Source organism: Balaenoptera borealis (genome assembly GCF_965194805.1).
Source record: "Balaenoptera borealis genome assembly, chromosome: 10".
Taxonomy (NCBI): domain Eukaryota; kingdom Metazoa; phylum Chordata; class Mammalia; order Artiodactyla; family Balaenopteridae; genus Balaenoptera; species Balaenoptera borealis.
This window is the reverse complement of record NC_138874.1, coordinates 82,797,925-82,823,732: the sequence shown is the minus strand read 5'-3', so window position 1 is coordinate 82,823,732 and position 25,808 is coordinate 82,797,925. Positions and strand designations below refer to the sequence as shown.

The window sequence follows — 25,808 nt, the reverse complement described above, 5'->3', positions numbered from 1 at the left end:
TTGAGGGAGGTGATAATTTTTTTTCTCTTACATATCAATGTCTTTCAAAAGTGGATTCATGCTTAGTTTTCTCCCCCCATTTAAAAAACTGTGGTAGGATACACATAAAATTTGCAATCTTGACCATTATTAACTGTACACTTCTCTTCATCTTGCAAAACTGAAATTCTGTACCCATTAAATAACTCTCCATTATTCTCTCTCCTCAGCCCCTGGCAACCACCATTCTATTTTCTATCTATGAATTTGACAGCTGCAGGTACCACATCTGTGTGGAAATCAGACAGCATTTGTCTTTTTTTTTTTTTTTAAAAGAAATTCACGTTCTTTTATTTATTTATTTATGACTGTGTTGAGTCTTCGTTTCTGTGCGAGGGCTTTCTGTAGTTGGGGCAAGTGGGGACCACTCTTCATCGCGGTGCGCGGGCCTCTCACCATCGCGGCCTCTCTTGTTGCGGAGCACAGGCTCCAGACGCGCAGGCTCAGTAATTGTGGCTCACGGGCCCAGTTGCTCCGTGGCATGTGGGATCTTCCCAGACCAGGGCTCGAACCCGGGTCCCCTGCATTGGCAGGCAGATTCTCAACCACTGCGCCACCAGGGAAGCCCAGCATTTGTCTTTTTGTGAATGTTTTATCTCTGTCAGCATTATGTCCTCAAGGTACATCCATGCTGTAACTTGTGTCGGAATAACCTTCCTCTTTAAGGCTGAATAATATTTCATTGTATGGGTATATCACATCTTGATGATGCATTCATCTGTTGATGGACGCTTGGGTTGCTTCCACTTTTTGGCTATTGTGAATAATACTGCTTTGAACATGGGTGTACACATGTCTCTTCAAGACCCTGCTTTCTGTTCTTTTGGGTGTATATCCAGAAATGAAATTGCTGGGTTATATTTTGCTGGCTAATTCTATTTTCAATTATTTGAGGAACCACCATACTGTTTTCACAGCAGCTGCACCATTTAAAATTCTCACTGTAGATAGAATTTTATGTCTTGCTGTTTTCATTTAAAATTATCTTGGGTGCAGTTACCCCACAATTAAGTCATTTTTCAAAAGTATGTCTTTTGGAGACTGCATAATTGTGTACCATAATTTATGTAGTTATTTCCCTATTTATTGATATATTCAGGTTATTTCTGGGTTTTGACTATTATTAAAGAGTATGATGAAAATACTTGTTGGTGTCTGCCCGCCACCGCTGCCACCACTGTCACTGCCGCTGCTACCGCTGCTGCTGCTGAGGCTGAGGAGTTTGCTGAAGCCCTGGCCTCAGAATCGGCCCAGTCTTACCGCCCGCACTACAGGGACCAGCACCGGGAGCACTGACCGCTCTGACCGGTGCAGAAACAGGAGCTGCCTCAGCCTGTGGAGCAGCGGGGATGGCACCGGCTCCCCTTCCCCTCCCTAACCCCTTCCTTTCATCATCTCAGTCATGGGGAATGCGGCGACTGCCAAGAAAGGCAGCGAGGTGGAGAGCATTTGCTTTAGACAAGTGTTTTAATACCTCCAAGCTGTACTATAAAACTGAGAAGGATGAATTTGATAAAGAGGCTGTGGTCTTTTCCAGCTTTATATTTCAATGATTCCCATACACTTATTAAAAGAAAGAAGGTATATTTTAAAAGTAGCAAGACTTGGGAATAAATTATAGAAGGCTCTCAGAAAATTATGTGGGTAGGGGCTTCCCTGGTGGCGCAGTGGTTGAGAATCTGCCTGCCAATGCAGGGGACACGGGTTCGAGCCCTGGTCTGGGAACATCCCACATGCTGCAGAGCAACTGGGCCTGTGAGCCACAATTACTGAGCCTGCGCATCTGGAGCCTGTGCTCCGCAACAAGAGAGGCCGCGATAGTGAGAGCCCCGCGCACCACGATGAAGAGTGGCCCCCGCTTGCCACAACTAGAGAAAACCCTCACACAGAAACGAAGACCCAACACAGCCATAAATAAATAAATTAATTAAAAAAAAATTATGTGGGTAGAGAAGTGGCATATGAGCCTCAGTGTGAGCAAATACAAGATAATGTATTGAGGGGAAATTATTGATCTGTACTTAAAGAATGATAGCCTCTGATCCACCAAAGGGCAGACAGCAGAAGCAAGAAGAACTACAGTCCTGCAGCCTGTGGAAAAAAAAACACATTCACAGAAAGACAGAGAAAATGAAAAGTCAGAGGACCACGTACCAGATAAAGGAACATGATAAAACCCCAGGAAAACAACTAAATGAAGTGGGATAGGCAACCTTCCAGAAAAAGAATTCAGAATAATGATAGTAAAGATGATCCAGGACCTCGCAAAAAGAATGGAGGCAAAGATCGAGAAGACACAAGAAATGTTTAACAATGACCTAGAAGAACTAAAGAACAAACAAACAGGGATGAACAATACAGTAACTGAAATGAAAAATACACTAGAATGAATTAATAGCAGAATAACTGAGGCAGAAGAACTGATAAGTGACCTGGAAGACAGAATGGTGGATTTCACTGCTGCAGAACAGAATAAAGAAAAAACAATGAAAAGAAATGAAGACAGTGTAAGAGAACTCTGCGGCAACATTAAACTCAACAACATTCACATTATAGGGGTCCCAGAAGGAGAAGAGAGAGAGAAATGACCCAAGAAAATATTTGAGGACATAGTTGTAAACTTCTCTAATATGGGAAAGGAAATAGCCACTCAAGCTCAGGAATTGCAGAGAGTCCCAGGCAGGATAAACCCAAGGAGAAACACACCAAGACACATAGTAATCAAACTGAAAAAAATTAAAGACAAAGAAAAATTATTAAAAGCAACAAGGGAAAAACGACAAATAACATACGAGGGATGTTAACCTATGGTTAACAGCTGATTTCTCAGCAGAAACTCTACAAGCCAGAAGGGAGCGGCACGATATATTTAAAGTGATGAAAGGGAAGAACCTACAACCAAGATTACTCTACCCGGCAAGGATCTCATTCAGATTTGATGGAAAAATCAAAAGCTTTACAGACAAGCAAAAGCTAAGAGAATTCAGCACCACCAAAAGAGTTCTACAACAAATGCTAAAGGAACTTATCTGGGTGGGAAACACAAGAGAAGAAAAGGACCTACAAAAACAAACCTCAAAAAATTAAGAAAATGGTAATAGGAACTTACATATTGATAATTACCTTACATGTGAATGGATTAAATGCTCCAACCAAAAGACACAGACTTGCTGAATGGATACAAAAACAAGATCCATATATATGCTGTCTACAAGAGACCCACTTCAGGCCTAGGGACACATACAGACTGAAAGTGAGGGGATGGAAAAAGATATTCCATGCAAATGGAAATCAAAAGAAAGCTGGGGTAGCAATACTCATATCAGATAAAATAGACTTCAATATAAAGATTGTTACAGAAGACAAGACAGGACACTGCATAATGATCAAGGGATCAATCCAAGAAAAAGATATAATAATTTTAAATGTTTATGCACCCAACATATGAGCACCTCAATACATAAGGCAAATGCTACCAACCATGAAAGGGGAAATCGACAGTAACACAATAATAGTAGGGGACTTTAACACCCCACTTACACCAATGGACAGATCATCCAAACAGAAAATAAATAAGGAAACACAGCTTTAAATGACACAACAGACCAGATAGATTTAATTGATATTTATAGGACATTCCATCCAAAAAGAGCAGATTACACTTTCTTCTCAAGTGCACCCAGAACATTCTCCAGGATAGATTACGTCGTGGGTCACAAATCAAACCTCAGTAAATTTAAGAAAACTGAAATCATATCAAGCATCTTTTCTGACCACAACACTATGAGATTAGAAATAAATTACAGGGAAAAAAAACGTAAAAAACACAAACACATGGAGGCTAAACAGTATGTTACTAAATAACCAAGAGATCACTGAAGAAATCAAAGGGGAAATCAGAAAATACCTAGAGACAAATGGCAATGAAAACATGACAATCCAAAACCTATGGGATGCAGCAAAAGCCATTCTACGATGGAAGTTTATAGCAATGCAATCCTACCTCAAGAAACAAGAAAAATCTCAAACAATCTGACCTTACACCTAAAGGAACTAGAGAAAGAATAACAAACAAGACCCAAAGTTAGCAGAAGGAAAGAAACCATAAAGATCAGAGCAGAAATAAATGAAATAGAAACAAAGAAAACAATAGCAAAGATCAGTAAAACTAAAAGCTGGTTCTTTGAGAAGATAAACAAAATTGATAAACCTTCAGCCAAACTATCAAGAAAAAGAGGGAGAAGACTCAAATCAATAAAATTAGAAATGAAATAGGAGAAGTTACAATGGACATGGAAGAAATACAAAGCATCCTAAGAGACTAATACAAGCAACTCTATGCCAATGAAATGGACAACCTGGAAGAAATGGACAAATTCTTACAAAGGTATAACCTTCCAAGACTGAACCAGGAAGAAATAGGAAATATAAACAGACCAATCACAAGCACTGAAATTGAAACTGTGATTAAAACTGTTCCAACAAACAAAAGTCCAGGACCAGATGGCTTCACTGGTGAATTCTATCAAACATTTAGAGAGGAGCTAACACCCATCCTTCTCAAACTCTGCCAAAAAACTGCAGATGAAGGAATGCTTCCAAACTCATTCTGTGAGGCCACCATCACCCTGATACCAAAACCAGACAAAGATAGTACAAAAAAAAATTACAGACCAATATCACTGATGAATATAGATGCAAAAATCCTCAACAAAATACTAGCAAACAGAATCCAACAACACATTAAAAGGATCATATACCATGATCAAGTGGGATTTATCCCAGGGATGCAAAGATACTTCAATATATGCAAATCAATGAATGTGATACACCACATTAATAAATTGAAGAATAAAAACCATATGATCATCTCAATAGATGCAGAAAAAGCTTTTGACAAAATTCAACACCAATTTATGATAAAAACTCTCCAGAAAGTGAGCATAGAGGGAAGTTATCTCAACATAATAAAGGCCATATACGAGAAACCCAAAGTAAACATCATACTCAATGGTGAAAAACCTAAAGCATTTCCTCTAAGATCAGGAACAAGACAAGGATGTCCACTCTCACCACTGTTATTCAACATAGTTTTGGAAGTCCTAGCCATGGCAATCAGAGAAGAAAAAGAAATAAAAGGAGTCCAGATTGGAAAAGAAGTAAAACTGTCACTGTTTGCAGATGACATGATACTATACATAGAGAATACTAAAGATGCCACCAGAAAACTACTAGAGCTAATCAATGAATTTGGTTAAGTTGCAGGATACTAAATTAATGCACAGAAATCTCTTGCATTCCTATACACTAACAATGAAAGATCAGAAAGAGAAATGAGGAAATAATCCCATTCACCATTGCAACAAAAAGAATAAAATACCTAGGAATAAACCTATCTAAGGAGGTAAAGGACCTGTACTCAGAAAACTATAAGACACTGATGAAAGAAATCAAAGATGACACAAACAGATGGAGAGATATACCATGTTCTTGGATTGGAAGAATCAATATTGTGAAAATGACTATACTACCCAAAGCAATCTACAGATTCAATGCAATCCCTATCAAATTACCAATGGCATATTTCACAGAACTAGAACAAAAAAATCTTGAAATTTGTATGGAGACAAAAAAGACCCTGAATAGCCAAGGCAATCTTGAGGGAAAAAAACGGAGCTGGAGGAATCAGACTCCCTGACTTCAGACTATACCACAAAGCTACAGTAATCAAGACAATATGGTACTAGCACAAAAACAGAAATATAGATTAATGGAACAGGATAGAAAGCCCAGAGATAAACCCACGCACCTATGGTCAACTAATCTATGACAAAGGAGGCAAGGATATACAAAGGAGAAAAGACAGTCTCTTCAATAAGTGCTGTTGGGAAAACTGGGGACCTACATGTAAAAGAATGAAATTAGAACACTCCCTAACACCATACACAAAAATAAACTCAAAATGGATTAAAGACCTAAATGTAAGAACGGACACTATAAAACTCTTATAGGAAAACATAGGAAGAACACTCATTGACATAAATCACAGCAAGATCTTTTTTTATCCACTCCTAGAGTAATGGAAGTAAAAAAAGTGAACAAATGGGATCTAATGAAACTTAAAAGCTTTTGCACATCAAAGGAAACTATAAACAAGACGAAAAGACCACCCCCAGAATGGCAGAAAATATTTGCAAATGAATCAACGGACAAAGGATTAATCTCCAAAATATATAAATAGCTCATGCAGCTCAATATTAAAAAAATGAACAACCCAATCAAAAAATGGGCAGAAGACTTAAATAGACATTTCTCCAAAGAAGACGTACAGATGGCCAAGAGGCACATGTAAAGCTGCTCAACATCACTAATTATTAGAGAAGTGCAAATCAAAACTACAATGAGGTATTACCTCACACCTGTTAGAATGGGCATCATCAGAAAGTCTACAAACAACAAATGCTGGAGAGGGTGTGGAGAAAAGGGAACCCTCTTGCACTGTAGGTGGGAATGTAAATTGATACAGCCACTATGGAGAACAGTATGGAGGTTCCTTAAAAAACTAAAAATAGAATTACCATATGACCCAGCAATCCCACTACTGGGCATATACCCAGAGAAAACCATAATTCAAAAAGACACATGCGGGCTTCCCTGGTGGCGCAGTGGTTGAGAATCTGCCTGCCAATGCAGGGGACACGGGTTCGAGCCCTGGTCTGGGAAGATCCCACATGCCGCGGAGCGACTAGGCCCGTGAGCCACAATTGCTGAGCCTGTGCGTCTGGAGCCTGTGCTCCGCAACAAGAGAGGCCGCGATAGTGAGAGGCCCGTGCACCGCGATGAAGAGTGGCCCCCGCTTGCCGCAACTGGAGAAAGCCCTCGCACAGAAACGAAGACCCAACACAGCCAAAAATAGATAAATAAATAAATAAAAAAAAAAAAAAAAAAAAAGACACATGCACCCCAATGTTCATTGCAGCACTATTTACAATAGCCAGGTCATGGAAGCAACCTAAATGCCTATCAACAGATGAATGGATAAAGAAGATGCGGTATGTATATATAATGGAATGTTACTCAGCCATAAAAAGGAACGAAATTGGGTCATTTGTAGAGACGTGGATGGATCTAGAAACTGTCATACAGAGTGAAGTAAGTCAGAAAGAGAAAAACAAATATCGTATATTAACGCATGTATGTGGAATCTAGGAAAATGGTACAGATGAACCAGTTTGCAAGGCAAAAATAGAGACACAGATGTAGAGAACAAACGGATGGACACTAAGTGGGGAAAGCGGAGGTGGTGATGGTGGTGGTGGTGTGATGAATTGGGAGATTGGGATTGACATATGTGCACTAACATGTATAACATAGATAACTAATAAGAACCTGCTGTATAAAAAAGCAGAACCTGCTGTATAAAAAAAAAAATAAAAATCGAAAATACTTGTTTGCTGCTATGATTATTTTTTGAGGGTAATTTCCTGTAAGTAGAAATGATAAGAGTTTGTTATTTTTAATACTTACAGTATATATTGCCATGTTCTTCGGAAAGATTATACCAGTTTAGTTTCCACCACCAAGAGTATGTGAGAGTATCTGTTTCATTGAATTCTTGCCAACACTTGGTAGTATCATTTAAAAAAAATTGTTTTTTAAACTTTGACAATTTAAGAAACAAACATGGCATCCTTTTTTATTTTGTAGTTTTGATTAGAGATGTCCACCTTTTATCATATCTTAACTGGCCTTCTGTTTCTTCTTTTGTGAATTGTCTTTGCCTGTATGTTCATCTTCATTTTACTGATTTGGAAATAACTTTTATTTCTGATTATAAAAATACTGTGTTAATTGCAGAAAATTTGAGGTATACAAAAAAATATAAAGGAAGTAAAGTTTTTACTTTTACGACTTAGAGATAAATACCATTATAATGGTGAATATTCAAAGAATCTTTTTTCTTTGTATCTCAATATCTATACTAATTAAAAATTAAGTCATAGGGGCTCTCTATATTTGGAGGCTAATCCCTTTTTTGTCATATATTTTGCAGATATATTTTTCTGATTTATCGTTTGCTTTTTATTTTTGTGTAGTATTTTTAATACAGTCAAAACTATCTTTTATTTCTTAGATTGCATTTTTGCTTAGGATGTCTTTATCCTTTGATAATTTAAATATTTGTGAATTATTTTAGCTATTTTGTGGATTTTTTTTTTTTTTTTTTTTTTTTTACAGTCAGTTCTTTCATTATTTTTGTTGTTGTAGTAAGGTTTAATACATACCGAGGTCTGTTTCTGGGCTATTATTCTAGCTGATTAATTATCAATTCTTATACCACTATCTTGCTGTTTTAATTTTTTATTATCTCATAAGAGCATTTATTTCCTGTCCAAAATTTCTTGGCTAATATCATCTAGGTATTCTTCTAGATGAGCTTTAGAATTACTTGACTCATTTTGAGAACACAAATATCCTATTATATTTCGAAGATACAATTTCTTTATAAACTTTTACTTTTTAATGACTAATATCTTGCCTGATCATTTTGGGATTATTAATTATGCTTTTAAAAATTATACTTATTTTAAAGTCTCTCCCTGTTTGTTACAATAGTTCTTCCTCTGGTGTTAGGTCTTGTTGAGTTTGATGATTTTGGTTGTCCCCAAATGTTTTGGAGTTCTTGGTTGTGGACTCATCTTGCCTGTCTGCTAATGGTGTCTCTTTCACTGAAGCAGCCCAGTAATGATAAGGGAGGGAGGATGCATTTCCAGGTGGGCTATTCTACTGGTCGGTGTTTGGGGCACAGGGGTGAGTGGGGAGTGACAGGTTTTGCCTGTCTGTTCCTACTGTGATAACTGTCTCCACTCAGATCACACTATTGGTTGCCCTGGATCCCTCTCCTATATCCATCCTACTTCTTAGCTTAGAACACCCCCAGAAGCCCCACCACATTGTCCAGCAGTCATTTTCTCTGAGTATTTTGGACTGTGGTTCCTCTTTTCATCTGATCCAGTCTACTTTCTATCTTTAAGGGATTCCATATGAGTTTTGGTTCACTGAATGTTCCCCTTCTTGCTTTCCAAAACTGTTATGGGTTTTTAAAAAATACTTTTTTATACATCAAGGAATTGGCATATAAGGGTTAAGGCCGCAGTTTACACTGGTCTGCAATTCTGAGCTGATCTTATTTTTTTTCTTGTTTTTTAAGAGTTTTAAAAAATTTGTTTTTAATATAATTAAACTTTTCACTAGCTATATATTAGCATGTGTGTATATATATATTAGATACGTTGATATACGACTATATTATATAAATAAATTTCTTTTTTTATTGATTCAGGTACCTGAATACATGCCCCAGAACTTTATTTTATTTTATTTTTTAAAAATTTTATTGGAGTATAGTTGATTTACAATATTGTGTTATTTTCAGGTGTACAGCAAAGTGAATCAGTTATATATATACATATATCCACTTTGTTTTCTATGTCTGTAACTATATTTCTGTTTTGTAGATAAGTTCATTTGTACCCGCTTTTTAGAGTCCACATATAAGCAATATCATATAATATTTGTCTTTCTCTGTCTGACTTATTTCACTCAGTATGACAATCTCTAGTTTCATCCATGTGGCTGCAAATGGCATTATATTGTTCTTTTTTATGGCTGAGTAATATTCCATTGTATATATGTACCACATCTTCTTTATCCGTTCCTCTGTTGATGGACATTTAGGTTGCTTCCATGTCCTGGCTATTGTAAATAGGGCTGCAATGAACATTGGAGTGCATGTATCTTTTCGAATTAATGTTTTCTCCAGATATATGCCCAGGAGTGGGATTGCTGGGTCATATGGTAGTTCTATTTTTAATTTTTTAAGGACCCTCCATAACGTTCTCCGTAGTGGCTGTACCAATTTACATTCCCACCAACAGTGTAGGAGGGGTTCCCTTTTCTCCACACCCTCTCCAGCATTTATTGTTTGTAGATTTTTTGATGATGGCCATTCTGGCCTGTGTGAGGTGATATCTCATTGTAGTTTTGATTTGCATTTCTCTAATAATTAGTGACGTTGAGTGTCTTTTCATGTGCTTTTTGGTCATCTGTATGTCTTCTCTGGAAAAATGTCTACTTAGATCTTCTGCCTATGTTTTGATTGGGTTGCTTGTTTTTTTTGATATTGAGCTGCATGAGCTGTTCGTATATTTTGGAGAGTAATCCTTTGTCGGTTGCTTTGTTTGCAAATATTTTCTCCCATTCTGAGGGTTGTCTTTTCATTTTGTTTATGGTTTCCTTTGCTGTGCAACAGCTTTTACGTTTAATTAGGTCCCATTTGTTTATTTTTGTTTTTATTTTCATTACTCTAGGAGGTGGATCAAAAAAGATCTTGCTGCGATTTATGTCAAGGCGTGTTCTTCTGCCTATGTTTTCCTCTAAGAGTTTTATAGTGTCTGTTCTTACATTTAGGTCTTTAATCCATTTTGAGTTTATTGTTGTGCATGGCCTTAGGGAGTGTTCTAATTTCATTCTTTTACATGTAGCTGTACAGCTTTACCAGCACCACTTATTGAAGAGGCTCTCTTTTCTCCACTGTATATTCTTGCCTCCTTTGTCATAGATTAGGTGGCCGTAGGTGCATTGGTTTATATCTGGTCTTTTTATTCTGTTCACTAATCTATATTTCTGTTTTTGTGCCAGTACCATACTGTTTTGATTACTGTAGCTTTGTAATATAGTCTGAAGTCAGGGACCCTGATTCCTCCAGCTCCATTTTTCTCTCTCAAGATTGATTTGGCTATTCAGGGTCTTTTGTGTTTCCATATAAATTGTAAATATTTTTGTTCTAATTCTATGAAAAATGCCATTGGTAATTTGGCAGGGATTGCATTGAATCTGTAGATTCCTTTGGTTAGTATAGTCATTTTCATAAATAAATTTCTTAACATTAAACTATACTTGCATTCCTGGGATTAACCTCCTCTGTGGTCATTATGAATGATTCTTTTAGTTTATTTTAAAAACGTTTGTCAATATTTTGTTGTGATTTTCACATATCTACCCCATCACACTAATAATTACTTGTTTAATGGCTAGACTGTAAGTACCAGGAAGACAGAGAACATATTTTTTCTTATGTTTTAGCATAGTGCCTAGTAGATAAGGGACCCTATGTAATATGTATTAAAATTAAAGACATGGGACTGGTCCATAGTTAATTTCAGCAATTTGTTTTTAATGGGAGCTAGTTTTCTCAGATATTAGAATTATATTAGATTTATAAAATGAATTGGTTGGTTTTACATCTTTTTGTCCATATTAGAACATCTGGTTCTGGAGCCTTTTTCTTCCCTTTAATTTTTCAGTTTCTTTCACTACTAATTAGTCTCTTTACATTGTGTACTTCTTTGGGGGGTTTATCTGTGAAATTTATATTTTCCTCTAGACATTTCAGGTCAGCTGAATTGTATACTCTACTTCATCTGAAATTAATATGGCCATCTGCTTTTTTAAAATTAGCGTTTGCCCAGTGACTCTGTTTATCCTTTAACTCTCTGTGATTTTAATAGATGTGTTTATTTTAAGCTATCTCTTGTTGAATATTTTTAAAGATAATCTGAGGGTTCTTGTTAATAGTTAGATTATTTACTTAAGTGATTTTATAAGTCTTACGTTTTTGTTTTTCATGACGGGTGGTTATTTTTGTGGAAAGCAGGGAGTGGCTGCTACTGGAATGTTGGCCAGTTGTCATTTTCTGTGACATTTTCATGTACAACTCTGAACTTTCTGACTTTGGTTTCCTTCCCTTCGGACTGTTTTGGTTATATCCATCCTGCTGATTTTCCCCAAACACTACTTTGATCATTCATTTCCCTTTTGAGGATCTCCCCATTATCTTCAGAATAAACTTAAGACCCCTTAGGTGGTGTTTAGAGCCCTCTACCCATAAGGTGTATCTTCTATTGTTTCTCATTAAGCCTGTTCACAAATTATTATTCCGCTGAATCAGTCTTTGTATCCCTCCTACACCCTCCACAAACCTGCCTTGTAGTTTTTTGTGTTTGAACTTTGTTCAAGATTTTATTCACGTTTGGATATTATTTTCCATGTATCCAAATGCTAGTGATCATCCTTGGCTCAAGTTGGACCGACTCCGCTGAGCCTTCCCTTATTAACAGCAGGAAGTGGGCTTCCCCTCCTGTGTGAGGGAAGGCAGAGAAAGGGACAGGAAGGTGCCCATGGGTAGATATGATCGTCTGGATCGTGGTTCTTGGGATGGATGGGGCATTCATGGTGTTCACTGTATGTTTAAAGATAAATAAAATAAATGAAAAAGAGGGTCATACATGGAGCAATGTTGATAATGTGTTATAAATGAAGAATTATGATTATTTCCATCTGGTATGGCTGTAGCCAAAAAAAAGTCTTCTATTTATAGACTTTATCTGTTATTTCCCCAATTAGACATAGAAGTCTTGGAACCAGGGACTTGGTGTTGCCTTATTTTTAATCCCCCACTGGACCCTGCAAGAAGATAAGCTTGGCTCAGAAGTCAAGAAACTTAAAAATTGGAATCATACTATCATATTTATAGTCCTAACACTGAGAAGTTGTGTGATGAACTTGTTTGACACTTAAAAAAAATTTTTTTTAGTGGTTTTTGAGTTAAAAAATGGTTTCATGCTCCATTTCATTTCATCCTTTCAACAGAGTCATCTAACCTTTGTGGGTCATAGATGCCTTTGAAAATGAGGAATTTGAGTTACATGATTTTATGGTTCCTTCCCTCTTCAAAGTTCTTTAATTTCATGATGTATTTTTTTGTAGACTATACTGAAAGCAGACTTGGAGATTTCTCAGGTAAATACCAAAGAATTATAGGGAGCAGCTGTGACCAGATACTTCAAATTTGAAGAATTAAAACTCTTGTCAAATACTGGAATAATTTTCACATTTGTGAGAAATTGTTAGGAAAGATCAAGAAACAGGAGGATTATCAAGCTTCAGTTTACTGGAAATTATAATGATATCCTGACTGAAAGAAAAAACTGGAAAGGAGGGAATATCAACAGTTCACTTTAAACATTTTCTCTTTGGGCTCATTAGATATAGGATAAATACCAAATGTACATCTTTATTCTAGGTACAGTTTTAGGGGCTACAACATATTTTAATTTAAGCTAGCCTTATCTCAGGTTGTTCTCTCTCCTCCCCTCCCCCCTTCAGTGCATGTGAACAAAAAAGTATATACACACACTGGACCATGCATTTTTCTTGAACATTTCCTGAATCTTCTACCTTTGAATCTTTCCATTTAACCCTCCTATTGAATTCTATTCAGTATTCAATGTGCAACTTAAATACTAATTATCTGTATAACTTTTCCTTTAACTTCCCAGTTGAAATTGATCATCCCCCAATCTACCTCCTCATTCCTTCAGGTATTATATATAATTACACACACACACACACACACACACACACACACACACACACACACACACACACACTTTGATGGCACTTCCCATGTACTGCCTTATTGTAAATGTGCATATGTCTGTCTTTTCTAGATATAAAGCTTGTGCACAGGTACTTGGTAATATTTTTCTTTGTGTCCCACCTAGGAATCCTAATAGTTACTGGCCTGTGGTAATTGCTCACTAAAGAGAATAGCTTGGAACAAAGTTTTCTGAACCCCCCCCTTTTAAATGAAATATCATGTAAGATTCAAATATGAAGAAGAGATTAAAGGGACATTTTGTTAGTATAAGCTGTTAGTTAGAATTTGCGACGTTTGATTACTATAAAGTAATCCAAAAGATCAATGAGGCTGATTTAATAAATATCCAATGAAATTTGTGTTTATAGAAAACAGTTCTAGTCACATCAATCTAAGCATCCAATTTAATTTTCTCTCTCTTTTCGTTCTGTGTCTCTCTGTATCTCTTTCTCTCTCTCATATACACACACACTCTCTCTTTACATGGTATCAAGAAAATCTGGGTTCACACAGATGAGTAGCTGCACATGGTAGTATTTTTTAATAGCTTGCTCTTCAATTTAACTGTTACAGTAGCTCAAAAGAGTAGGAAATGCTCATTTCAAATTAATATCACAGCAAGTAACAAGTGCATGCAATTATTAATTAAGTGTTCAGTTTAAAGAGTCAATTAATGTGTTCCTTGGCCATCTTAATTTGTCACCATTTAGCAGAAAATACCATATGAACGTATCTTGTCATTTAATTGAGTGGAGCACACGTATGTTGTGCTGTATTGGCTTGTATGATTTTATGTGAGTAGACATGGGTAGGTCTGAATTTTAGCAAAACAAAACAAGAAAAGACCTGCAGTCTTCTTAGTCAGCATCACATTCCCAAGAAGTTCAAATATATCCACAAGGAAACTTTATCATGAGGGCTCCAGAAAAAAGCAGAGGTAACCAGGCAGCACAAATTAAATCATTTGGAGTCTGATTTTTGTTAAAATTTGATAGAGAACACAAGTAAGTGTGGCTGATGCTTTATAGCACAGTTCCAAAAAAATTATTGATATATTTTAACAATGAAATTTGAATCAAATATTTGCAGAACCCTAGTAGCCACGTTTGACTACTCACACAACTAGGATAAAAGATGTTGGCATTAGAAAGTTTCATCGTGTCTAACCCTTTCATTTTTCCAGGTAGGAATCGCAATGGTGTGTGAAAGTCTCCAGCACAATGTTTAGTGTCTGCATTAAATGTTTATTTTCTTGAACTAATGAATAAATAAATGAGATAAGAGAAAGAATGGTAAGTGTTAATATTTATTGAATGTTTACCATATGCCAGACACTCTGCTAAGTGCTTATAACAAACCCGGGATTGTACTATTATTATTCCCATTTTACAGATAAGAAAACTGAGGCATAAAGAGATCAAGTAACATGTTCAATGTTGCCCAGCTTATACATGGCGGAGCATGGATTTAAATTCTACCTCTGTGATCTCCCTAAATCCAAACGTTTAACCATGGCACTATACCAGGAAGATGCATTTAGCAAGCACAGTGCTTTCTCTAGTGGCTTATTTTTGTTTAATTTTAGCTGATTTTATGCAACCCTGCAAGGCTGATCTTTCTGTTTTATTCATCATTTTCATGGAACTACAGTGATTCTTAATTGTCTGTTAACCTTCAGCCATACATTTGCCAAGAGCATTTAAAGAAAGAGATCATGTCTGGGCACTTGGATTTATAAAGTAGGTTTGATGTTCCCAGTGAGCCTTTCCGCATTCTTTTCGGTTCAGGCAGATGCACTGATGTGTGTGGGGTGTCCTTACTGACAGTTTTATCGTGGGCAGAACAGACAAAAATAGCATTGAAAACCAGAGTCCTTGGTTATTTCTTCTACTTTACATTTCAGTGATGGTTGATTTTGTAGCTCAGCAGGACTAGTTTTGAAGACCATACAGGAAAAAAAAAAAATCACAAAAGGAGAGTCAAAGTAAAGGCCTTGAGAATTGCTGGGTCTTTATGCTGCTTTGAAGAGCTTTTTGTTGTGCAATAATACAAATAACTTAGGAAGAAGGAAATAATATTTGTTTAAATGATCATTGTTTACCTCTCGTTTCAGCAGTTATTTAGCTGGTGGATGTACTGAGAAACTTCATAAGGAAGGCCTCATATTATCTGTGGGAGAAGGATGTCAGTGCATAATTATGATATGATGTGATATGATATGATAGTGTTACTTCTCAGGTGCTATAGGATCTCAGTAATGAGAGTGAGCAGCTGGAGGTGGGGTACAGAAGGGAAGAGCTTCACAGTGGAGGTGACACTTGAGCAAGGTCTTGAAGGATGAATAGGAGTTTACTAGGTTAGGAAGTGGGGATTAGAAGTGTACAGACTCTTCCTGACGTTTGCATTTTGGCCTATGACAGTGTTTCCCAGCATTTTTCATTGACTTCTTCTCTTTCTTTATCTTCATTTTATGTCAGAGGGGAAAAGCAACCAAAAGTGACTAACTGAAATAAGATACTCTTATTTTTTTCTATTATTTTTGATAAGAGGTCTTAAAAAAGCAGTTAATTCAGTTTGTTTGGTTTAGATAGTGCCTTTATTCTTATCTCATACTAATACATTGATATCACAATGTATTAGTAAAAAAAAGTGTGCAAAGAGAATTGGGTTCCTGCAGAAGTAGACATCAGGAACAGTCATTTTCTTTTGGGCTTTATATCTGGACCCAATTGAATTCTTGGTCTCCAAATGATTGGTTTTATCTGCTTTTCACAAGATTAGTACAGTCTTTTGTTGCTACATATATATAGGTTTTTCCTGTAAGAATTTGAGATCTTCCTTGTTATGTTGTGTCCATGATCATGGATTTTTCAGAAGAGCTCTGTTTAAAATGTTCTGCTTTGTTGACCCCTTAAGAATACCACGGATTGATTGGTTTTGGGTTTGGAATGTTAACTTTATATACTAGGCAACTAACGTTGGTTATCAAATCAAGCGTGAGGTGTGTAGCATGATGGCAAGGCACCTACATGGAGACATTTTCCTGACATTTTCAGTTTCCTCATCTGTAAAATGCAAATAATAATGGTACCTCCCTCACAGGGCTGCAATGGGAATTGGGGGAGCTAATGTGTAAAACACTTAGCACTGCAGCTGACGGAAATGTTGGTTCTTCGTCCCCATCCCCAGCTGCCGGCGGAAGGCAGTGAGCTTGGTTTTCACTGTTTACTGAGGGACCCTAAGCATGCCAGGTAATTGCTATAACCTTTCGCTGCCTTGGACTATGCTGTCAACCACTCGGTAATATTAGTAGTCTTTCCTGTGCCAGGCCTCTTTCTACTCGATGGCACTAATACTTGCTGTTGTAGCTCCAGGGTAATTTAATAGTAATAGAAGGTGAATCATTTATTCAGTAAATATTTATTGAGTACCCACGACCCAAACTCTATAGGGGTTGTGAGTGGTGGTTTCCCAAATAACTAGGGTGTGGACCCTGCCCTTGGGAGGGTGCGCTCATTGTTGTAAACAAATAGTAAGGCAGCAAGTGGAGGAGGCCATAGCGAGAGGTAAACTAGTGAAGTGGTTAAAGCATGCTGATTCTGGAGCCAGGGTGCGTGGGTTCACACCCCAGCTCGACTGCTTACTAGTTCGCTAGCCAAATACACTCTCTGTGCCTCAGTTTTGTCATCTGTAAAATGGGAATAATAATAGTACCTCCCTCACAGGGCTGCAATGGGGATTGGGTAAGCTAATGTGTGAAACACTTATTACTGCAGCTGATGGAAGTGTTGGCTCTTCATGCCCATCCCCAGCTGCCCGCAGAAGACAGTGAGCTTGGTCTGCACTATTTACTGAGGGATCCTAAGCACGCCAGGCACATAGTAGGCACTCCTCCTGAATAAATATGTTGAATAATAAGGGAGGGTGTGAGGATGGGCTTTGTGAGTCTAGCTGAGTGAGTAAAGGATGGAGTTATGGGTCCAACAGGGAGTCAGAAACTTTCTAGTTTACTCAGTTTCTAGATTTCTGTCCTGCTCATTCTGAAGAGAGATCGTTATGATTAAAGAATGCCGTTTTTATGAGAAGGTCTTCCTGAGAAAATGCAACAGTGCAGGGCTTCCCTGGTGGCGCAGTGGTTGAGAATCTGCCTGCCAATGCAGGGGACGCGGGTTCGAGCGCTGGTCTGGGAGGATCCCACGTGCCGCGGAGCAACTAGGCCCGTGAGCCACAACTACTGAGCCTGCGCGTCTGGAGCCTGTGCTCCGCAACAAGAGAGGCCGCGATAGTGAGAGGCCCGTGCACCGCGATGAAGAGTGGCCCCCGCTTGCCGCAACTAGAGAAAGCCCTCGCACAGAAACGAAGACCCAACACAGCCAAAAAAAAAAAAAAAAAAATGCAACAGCGCAGAAGATAGTTCTTCCCGTGTCCTCTGCTGGAGGGGAAGGAGGGCTCCCAGGGTAACCTTTCACCCCCTGAGGGCATCTTATGGGGGGCTGGCCTCCTGGGGGTTGTTGTGGCCACTCCTCTCATCTGCTTCTTCCCTGCTCTTTCTCTCTACATTGAACAAACATCTTGAAGGTAAATGTCAAGACTAGGAATAAGAAGAGCTTAATTTGTCACATTGAGTACAGCTGTGTGTGGAACTGCACTTTGCATTTTAATGTCCTGCTTATTCCAGAAAAGTGGCATTTTACAGATTTCCTGTATTATTCATGAATTTCAAGGCTTTGTGGTTTTAAAAATAAAAGTTCAGGTAATAACCGAGAGTAAGGGAAGTTAGACTCTGTCAGGGTTTCGCACTCTTTCCCCCTCTCATCGCTTTTCCATTTTTTAAGCATTTCTTATCTTGTTCCTATGTCATGTACCCTGATGTCAGGAACAGACACACATGGGAGTGTTCACCCAGGCATCACAGCTGGCCTCTTTATTAGCTTCAAAGTTCCCAGGAGAATGTGTGTGGGAAGAAAAAAATCACTGACCTGCATAGAGAAATATGAACAGGTCTCTAGCAGCAGGCAAGTATACCCAGCCTTTTCCTGCAGCTGAAGCGGATGAACCTTTCTTAGCTGAGGCCTACCCTTGGCCACTTGGCACTGACAGAGTGTGAAGGCCCCCAAGGCGGTTATCCTGCTTGTTGGGTGTGTGGGCAAACGCTGAGCTGGTGGTTTTCCAGCTGCTTTTCTAAATTATGTGTTTTTAATGAAAACACAGGTTGGTTCAGGTTGGAGATAAACCTGGGCAGAATGTGCTGAGGAAGTTCCTCCCCAGAAAGGCCTGGAAGGAGCAGTATTTTAGCTGGAAGCCAGGTGGTGTGAAAGCTCCTCACAGAAAGGCCACATCCCCATGGTCACATGAATCTAGGTTGGGAAGCACACTCCAGGGGCAGGTACCTTCTCATGTTGGGTTGCTTAGCAGGCCACACAGTGACTATTTCCTAGCTCTCCTGAGAAGTGCTGCTGAGGGCTGGAGGACTTTGTGGATCTCTGTATTCAGGGCTCAGTCCTTATCATCAGGCGTTACAGTGCACTTTGAAGAGCGGTAAGAAGTATTGGGGAAAAGAACCCACGATTTTAAGGCTGTGTAAAGAATAAGGATCAACTATAAAAAAAAGTCACAAACAATAAATGCCGGAGAGGGTGTGGAGAAAAGGGAGCCCTCCTACACTGTTGGTGGGAATGTAAATTGGTGCAGCCACTATGGACAGTTATCCATTCTATGTATAATAGTTTGCATCTGCTAATCCTAAACTCACAATCCATCCCTCCCCCCTCCCCTTGGCAACCACAAGTCTGTTCTTTATATCTGTGAGTCTGTTTCTGTTTAATAGATAAGTTCATTTGTGAAAACACTATGGGGGTTCCCCAAAAAAACTAAAAGTAAAGTTGCCATATGATCCAGCAATCCCACTCCTGGGCATATATCCAGAAAAACAACTATAACTCAAAAAGATACATGCACCCCTATATTCATATAGCAACACTATTTATAATAGCCAAGACATGGGAACAACCTAAATGTCCATCAACAGATGAATGGATAAAGAAGATGTGGTCTATATGTACAATGGAATATTACTCAGCCATAAAAAAGAATGAAATAATGTCATTTGCAGCAACATGGATGGACCTAGAGATTATGATACCAAGTGAAGTAAGTCAGAGAAAGACAAATATCATATGATATCACCTATATGTGGAATCTAAAATATGACAAAAATGAACTTATCTATGGAACAGAAACAGACTCACAGACATAGAAAACAAACTTACAGTTACCAAAGGGGAAAGTTGGTGGGGAGGGATAAATTAGGAGTTTGGGGTTAGCAGATACAAACTACTATATATAAAATAGATGAACAACAAGGTCCTACTGTATAACATAGGGAACTATATTCAATATCTTGTAATAACCTATAATTTAAAAAAATATGTAACTGAATCACTTTGCTGTACCCCAGAAACTAACACAACATTGTAAGTCAACTATATTTCAATAAAAACAATAAATTTTAAAAATGCCCAAATCCCAAAATTAATGAAAGGAAAAAACACCTGGCCATATACTAGTGAAATATTAGTGGTTACCTGATATAACATGTTTTATTTTTAAAAGTTCTTAAATGATATTAATAAAATACTGTGTATGTTCATTGAAAACCAAAAGGGTCAACTATAGTAAATATTACTTAAAATACATCACAAAAACAGAGGCTGGAGGTGGATTGCTGGAAGTTAACACTTTAACCACAGGCAAAGTGTTAGGATTGATGGGGGGAAAATATAGGGGTGCCATTCAGTTATTCAGATAATATTTCTTTAGTGGCTATGTACCAGGTACCAAGTCATGTACTATATGGAGGTGTGTGTGTGTATCAGAGAGAGACAGAAAGAAACAGACAGACAGATGGGGGACCTTATACAGGTGAAAAGGGATTTGCATCTAGGATTTAAAAATCCCTTAGACTCTTCTTGGCTCTCACCAAGAAGACAGCATTCAATGTGTATGTCTCTGCCACTTCTTCAGTTCGATTACCTCAATTAGATATTTAGGTCTGTCTGAGTGATCAAACACCTTTGATATCTCTAATACCTCTAAGTGATGTCTATGGGACAAATAAGTCTTTTGCTACAGTTGTTTGTATGTTTCATTCATTCATTCATCCAACCAATATTTAATGCCTGTCAGCCGTTGTACTAGGGTTTGGATTTCGTGCCGATCAAGGAGGAACATGGCTGCTATCCTAATGCATCTTACCTTACTGAGGATCCAAGCAAATAAGTGTGTAGTCATAGGCCAGGGTGGTTGAGGCTGTGATGAGGAGATGCTCTAGGAACTCAGAGCAGGGCTCTCAGTGACACTGGAGAGTCTGGAGGAAGCTGCATCCAAGCTGGCATGTAGAGAATGAGTAGGACTTAGCCTAAGGGAGACTATGGAGTATTCCAGGCAGAGTAGCATCCAGGCAGAATGGCTGGGAGCTTGAGTCTTCCCCAGAGTGGTCACGAGCACGAACAGCTGATGAATGAGCTGGGCAGTGGAATAGAACTATATGTACTTGTGCTAATGATGCTGAGTCACACAACCAGCTATTACAGATTCCGAATTGAGGCTTTATCCTGACTGATCACCTTGGAGAGTGGGTTAGTTCCACAGAGGACCAAGTAGAAGAGTGGTCAGGTCAGCACACATTCATTCCCAGTCCTTAAACAAACCTCTTGGCTTCCTTACACTTTACTGATATTGGCCCCGTTGTGCTCACTACTCCATTTATGAGAATTCTGGGTATTTTTTTTTAAACTATGTGTTAATAGGATTCGTTCTTTTAGCTGCTGTTTATTGAAGACAACCTATGTACCAGGAACTGTACTACCAAGGATTTTACAGCTGTTCTTATTTAAACCCTGATGTGGTCCTATAAGGGAGGAGCTATTATCCCTGTTGTGCAGATGAGGACCAGAGGCTCACAGAGATGAAGTGACCGGCTCCAGGCTCTCACCTATGAGGATTAGAGCAGGGATTCAAACCCAGATTGCTTATCTCAGAGGCTGGGCTTGGAATCCCAATGCTTGAGCGTCAAAGAGAGAACAACATGGAGGTATTTAGTATGTTTTGCGGGGGGGGGGGCTATTAATGGATCTTTTCAGAGTCCTTTGTGATTAATTTTAAGACAATGAAAGCGTTATAGGATGTAGATGGTTATATCCCCTGAGGTGGTTGGCAAAACTATCTATAGTTAGATAGTTTTGTGTGTGGTGTATTTTATGACAGATAATGTATAAAATGCCATACTATTCCACATCATCTCTTCAATAGGACTTGTCTTAGTGAGAATGTAATTAATCCCCATCTTTCTGTGTGTAATTTTATTGTACCTGTCAAGAACTACATTTTCTAGAACGCTTGCTTGAAGTCACATAATAAAAATAATAATTATACAGTAACCTGTCTCCTCTGGGCAGACCTGGTTGGAAAAAATCCATGGTGAAGAGCCAGAGCTTGATGGAAAATGAGAGGAGATAATAAGAGACAACTCAGGCAGAGGTGAGTTTGAGGGGGCGCCACAGTGTAGCAGGAACATCCTGATTATTGAAGCACATGACAAGGAGAGGCAAACAAACCATTCACATGATGGGGTGAACAAAATACTGAGTAAACTTCAGCATCAGATTAAAATCCAGCCTATTTCTGGTAGTATTATGGATGGACTAGTTATTCTGTAAAGCCTACCTAATGCAAAACCCTAGCATGCCGGATAAAATTAAAAAGAATATATGTCATTTACACTGCATGCTTGATCTGGCAAGAAAGTGAGAGGAATCCTTATAAGCCTGAAATGGAGAAAAAGCAAGCAGTCTGAGGGGAAAACCAGCCTGGAAGCTGGTGGCCTCCCTTGGGAGAGCTGCTGATTTTTGGCGACCTAGAACCTTGACTGCAAAGACTGCAATCTGTAGGCAAGAGATAAACCCGGGGTTTTTACAAAACGGGGAATGAGATTGAAGCTGCCACTCGAATTCAGGACACTTGAAAGGATGCCCTGTGGGTGTGGGGACTTGCAGGCAGTTAGCAGGGAAATTTGCTTTTCTTAGCCCTGGCACGGCACAGTGCAATATCTCTCTTAAGGATTTGTAACCAGAAGCAGGCACTGAGGGGGTTTAGGTTCAAGTTCATACTACTCCTGAGGTGTAAGGAAAACAAACGGAAAACCCCAAACTAGAATTTGGTACAAAGGGATTATGGATTGACTGTGCTGCCCGGCCTGGCAGAAATGGATGCAAACGGTCTCTGGAGAAACACACGTTCATTACAGGCCTCAGAGAATCCCTGCAGCTAAAGTCCCAGTAAGCCCAGGCTCACAATCACCACATCATAAAACTCCTCAGGAAACCAGGCCCTACTAGCAGACACTACACACAGCCCAACTGGGTCTGTAGACTTTAGATGTAATTATAAAATACTGAACCTCAGATACCCATGTTTACTGTTTTTAAAGAAGTAAAAGATGGAATCGAAAGTATGAGCAAGGAACAAAAACAATCAAAAATGACCAGGCAGATCTGTGGGAAGAGGAAATAAAAGGCTCCAGGATGAGTATTAGAAAATTGTCCGAGCCTCAGATGAGCTTTTGGAAGCCTCAGGAACATGGAAAGGGGCAAGGGTTTGCCTTGTTTTGGAGGATCCTGGTTGAGTCTACTTGGCCATTTCAGGGCACTGTCATAGCTTTGTCTGAGTGCCTTTCCTCTGGAAGGATCCAGGCATCTCATTCCTTGATATCTAGGAAAGGTAATGGGGCATGATTCTAGGGAGTTAATTACTCAGGAAGTCCGTAATTCTAAAGACTTCTGGAGAGGTCTAGCATCATTATCATCACTATCAGCATCACATCTCCACTAACACTTATTAAGCACATACTGAGCTTCACGCATTGTGCTAAGCACAGTAATACTATTATGACTTAACTTTAACTGAGCACAATAAATAATAGGGATTATTTAATCTTGTTAAGTAAGAGTTTACCTTACTTAACCATATTGTATAAATGCTGTCATTAACCCAATGTTACCAGTGAGATAATGAAGTCTTAGGTTAAATGGCTCACTCAAGCTTATGAATTAGAAGTTGGGTGTGACCCCAAGTCAGACTGACTTCTGAACTCACATTCCTGACTTGACTGCTTCTAGAAGCTGCTCAGTGTCTTCTTGGAGAAGTAGAGTAGCCACTGTGGTATCCCGAGGAGGCTGGGGCATTGGGTGCATTGTCTCTTGCACAATGACTAAGACAATGACTGTGGAATTGGAGGTGCCGTGGATCAGCTAGTACCAGTATCCAGGAGCCTCTCCAGGATACGGGGGGATCAGTCCTTGCTGTGTTTGTGATGTCCCATGAATGACAGGAATCAGCCTCCCATGGGGGAACCAGAGCAGAGCCAGAGGTCAATGCTCGGTCCTGGAGTGCAGTCTGATCCAACTCAGGCAGAGGAGTGAGAGAGCCAAGGTCTGGCACCAAAGGAGAGTGTGCCCAGAGCAAGGAGCCTGGCTGGGGGAGTAATTCTTGAGTAAGGTGCAGATGGCGGCTTGATTGCTGTGTGTACTCAAATGTGGCCGCAGGCAAGGTTATGCCAGGAACATTATAGTGGTCAAAGAACAGCAGAGAGAGGGCCTTTCCAAGCGAAATGCTGATTTTCATAGAGAAAATTTGACGCATGAATATTGCTTTTAAGTTGATGGAGAGAGACTTTAATTCTGATTCTCTGCTTATGAGAAAACAAAAGAAGAGGCTTTGTTATATAACAAGACAGAATGTTTGAAATAAGGACATTTGAAATCAGATTTTTCTTCCTGGTAGAATCACACACGCTTTCTAGGAAAGTAAAACACTTATTTTCTCAGATTCTTATTTTCAGTTAAAAGATGAATAGTTGCATTGTATTGACCATATAGTACTCTTCTGATGTCTTCTGGCTTTTCTGTGGAATATGAGCTCAGTTTTCTCATTGTTTCTATAGGAGAATGTCTTAAACTCTTCTTCTCTTTGAAAGATACATTTAAAAGTAAAACTCCAAAAAATTGTGGCTCATTGGTTTGGCTTAAATTCCTTATTCTCACTATTCAGCTTTAAAATAAAGGAGACATAATAGAGACATGTCGGATATATGCAGTGAAGAGAAAAAAGCAGGTTGTAGAATTTGTAGGGTATGATCTCATTTATGTGAAAAGATTACATATCAACACGTCTGAATGCAGTATGTGCAGAGACTTTCTAGAAGAATATGCTGTTATAGCGATTTCTTCTGAGAGTAGTATTGGGAATCTAGGGTAGAAATGGGCAAGGAGACTTCCACTTTTGAATTCATACGTTTTCATATTATTCAAAATTTTTGCTATGGGTCTCATATTACTTTCTAATATAAAAACTGAAAAAGGTTTCAGAATTTAAAATTTCAAGTCCTATATGCCATAGATGTAAATATTTATTCCTTGTAAGGGAGTTTTGATTGTCCTTGTTTTCTTCTTCAAGAGTACCAGTGGTACTCTTAGGAGAGAGGGAGAAACTTAAGACATACAGAATCCTACAATGTTCTAGGCACTGGGCTATGTCTGTCTCTTGCTGGGACAAACTACAGCACCACCTAAAAAACTAACAAAAACTCAGATAACTTCCCATAATTCCATTGGATTTTACTTCTTAGATTTACAAATGTAGGGAGCTTGATTTTGTCAGTCTTAGTGATGATTGACCTTCACACTGAACGTGAGTCTGTTCCATTTCCCTGCGTCATTGTGCCTCTCACTATTCCTTCGTACCCCCTGAGCTGCTCTGTGTTTATTCACTTAACCCTTTATTGCACACTGATGAATCCCCTACTGTGTGCCCCTTCTGTACCATGTACTGAATTCCATACTTGAATTTTTAAAAGACAAGTAAAATACCTTTGGAAGCATGCAATTTTGTGAGTAAGACAAATAATAACATGCTGTGACAAGTATAATGATTATCAGCACCATTCTCACTTAGCCTGGGTACAGGGCTGGAGGGTGAGGAATAAGTGATGGGAACGGAAGTTAGCCAAGGTCCACTCTGAGGACCTAGCGTGTGGAGGTGGAAGAGAACACGGACCGTGTGGCAGGGATTAGCCTTGCTCACCAGTGTTTCCATCGTCCTCCTTTTGGACACGTGGCGGATTGACTTCCTGTCCCACTGTGGTTAGTTAAGGCTACGTAATATGCCATAGCCAATGGAATGTGGGTGGAAGTGACAAGCGTTCCTTCTGGGT

At 38.8% G+C, this 25,808-nt stretch overlaps 1 protein-coding gene across 11 annotated transcripts in view; it reads left to right on the top strand.

The window, feature by feature from the left end:
- The window catches only part of HTR7 (5-hydroxytryptamine receptor 7), a 671,904-nt gene that overhangs the window by 34,001 nt on the left and 612,095 nt on the right, over window positions 1–25,808 (top strand). The gene's annotated exons all lie outside the window — the stretch shown is intronic.